General features: G+C 47.7%; 1 non-coding gene across 1 annotated transcript; it reads right to left on the bottom strand.

Annotated features, from left to right (window-relative positions):
- Window positions 1-257: 257 nt before the first annotated feature.
- trnal-uag (transfer RNA leucine (anticodon UAG)) lies at window positions 258-339 on the bottom strand. The gene has a single exon. It is a non-coding gene; the product is annotated as a tRNA-Leu (tRNA).
- Window positions 340-2,589: the final 2,250 nt, after the last annotated feature.

The raw sequence follows: 2,589 nt of genomic DNA, 5'->3' as shown, positions 1-2,589 counted from the left end.
GGCTGGTGAGGCGAGAACCGTCCCAGAGTCAGGGGAAGGCCATTTAAGACTGGGTGAGGAGAAACCTCTTTGCTCAGAGGGTGGCGAATCTGTGAAATTCTCTAACGCAGGGGGCTGCGAAACTCAAATAGTGATTATGTTCAAGACAGAACTTTCTGCTTTTATTCCTGGTGAAATATGGATACTTTTGATGAAACGCAGTTCAGGAAGTGCGTCATTTGTTTTTCACAAGTTTTTGAGGCTGCCTCACAAAACACTGGCAGCAGTGGGATTCGAACCCACATCCCAAATGGGACTGGAGCCTAAACCCAGCCCCTTAGACCACTCGGCCACGCTACCACATGAAAGCGCGTTTTACGAGTTGGCTGACAGTCTAAAGTAGTGGCACCGCGAATCCATTGACCTCTGCACGCATTGTTTTGAATTTAACCCTCATCGTTACTGTATTACAGGATCGCTGTGTTTTATAGTTTTCCAACACATGAAAGAATCTTGCATATGAGTCTCATTATTCCGCAAACCATAATGGGGGCGGGGTGGTGGGCTGTACTTGGTTATTGATTGCATTGCTGTCTTACTCTGTTTGCCCTCAGCTGCAAAGTCATCAGAATTGGATGTGTCACAGTTTTGCAGCCCCTCAGTCCGAGGCTCATCCGAACTTGGCCTCAGAGCACAGTTTAACAGTGGAGCTGAGCCATTGCGGCCTCTTGTGCCTCCACAGGCAGATCGCTTGCGGTCGAGGATCAGATGCGGGGCTGCATGATGGAAATTGCAGGGAAAAGGAAGGGGCACCAGGTCGGTTCAACGGGGAGAGGAGCAATTTCTTTCACTCCTTCAGTGGTACCTTTATAGACCCTGTGTTCATAAATGGAATGAAAAATGTTGGGTTCGCACAGTGCAAAATTCCAGTTTCTCAGACATTTGACGAAGGCTCACTGAAACCGAACAAGAAACTTGCTGACACGCTCCAGCTCCAGACACTGTGTGACATCCTCGGGGCCTGGACATTGGTGCCCATTCTCGGGGCTCAGACACTGCTTCACAATCTCGTGGCCCATAAATCTTGATCACATCCTCGGAGGCAAGGCGCAGTGTCACATCCTCGGCGACGAACAGTAGTTTACATCCTTGTATTCCAGAAACCAGTTCACACCTCTGGGTCCAGACGCTACTTCACATCTTCGGTGCTCAGAAATTGCTTCATATCCTCGGGACAGGCGCACCCTGATGGATTCAGCCCGCTTTATGAGGGTTAAAACAAGGATAACGTTCCAAGCAACCCTGATGCTGTTTCAATGCGAGAAGTATAACAGGTAAGGCAGATGAACTTGGAGATTGGATTAGTGCTTGGAAATATGATGTTGTTGCCATGACAAAGACTTGGTTGAGGGAAGGGCAGGATTGGCAGCTAAATGTTCCAGGCTTTAGAAGCTTCAGGCGGGATAGAGGGGTATGTAAAAGGGGTGGGGGAGTTGCATTACTTGTTAAGGAGAATATCACAGCTGAACTGCGGGAGGACACCTCAGAGGGGACATGCAGCGAGGCAATATGGGTGGAGCTCAGGAATAGGAAAGGTGCAGTCACGATGTTTGGGGTTTACTACAGGCCTCCCAACAGCCAGCGGGAGGTAGAGGAGCAGATATGTAGACAGATTTTGGAAAGATGTAAAGGTAACAGGGTTCTAGTGGTTGGTGATTTTAACTTCCCCAATATTGACTGGGACTCACTTAGTGCTAGGGGCTTGGATGGAGCAGAATTTGTGAGGAGCATCCAGGAGGGCTTCTTGAAACAGTATGCAGATAGTCCAACTAGGGATGGGGCCATTCTGGACCTGGTATTGGGGAATGAGCCCGGCCAGGTGGTCGATGTTTCAATGGGGGAGCATTTCGGGAGCAGTGACCATAATTCCATAAGTTTTAAGGTACTTGTGGATAAGGATAAGAGTAGTCCTATGGTGAAGGTGCTAAATTGGGGGAAGGCTAATTATAACAATATTAGGCAGGAACAGAAGAATTTACATTGGGGGCGGCTGTTTGAGCGTAAATCAACATCTGACATGTGGGAGTCTTTCAAACGTCAGCTGATTAGAATCCAGGACCAGCATGTTCCTGTGAGGAGGAAAGACAAGTTTGGCAAGTTTCGGGAACCTTGGATAACATGGGCTGTTGTGAGCATAGTCAAGAAGAAAAAGGAAGCATTTGTAAGGGCTGGAAGGCTAGGAACAGATGAAGCACTTGAGGAATATAAAGACAGTAGGAAGGAAATTAAGCAAGGAGTTAGGTGGGCTAAAAGGGGTCATGAAAAGTCATTGGCAAATAGGATTAAGGAAAATCCCAAGGCTTTTTATACATATATAAAGAGCAAGAGGGTAACCAGGGAAAGGGTTGGCCCACTCAAGGGCAGAGATGGGAATCTATGTGTGGAGCCAGAGGAAATGGGCGAGATGCTAAATGAGTACTTTGCCTCAGTATTCACCAAGGAGAAGGACTTGGTGGATGAAGAGCCTAGGAAGGGAGTGCAGATAGTCTCAGTCATCTCATTATCAAAAAGGAGGAGGTGTTGGGTGTCTTGCAAAGCATTAAGGTTAAT

This window comes from Heterodontus francisci, chromosome 45, assembly GCF_036365525.1.
Source record: "Heterodontus francisci isolate sHetFra1 chromosome 45, sHetFra1.hap1, whole genome shotgun sequence".
Classification (NCBI taxonomy): domain Eukaryota; kingdom Metazoa; phylum Chordata; class Chondrichthyes; order Heterodontiformes; family Heterodontidae; genus Heterodontus; species Heterodontus francisci.
The sequence above is the reverse complement of the archived record's forward strand: the minus strand, read 5'-3'. Positions and strand labels throughout refer to the sequence as shown.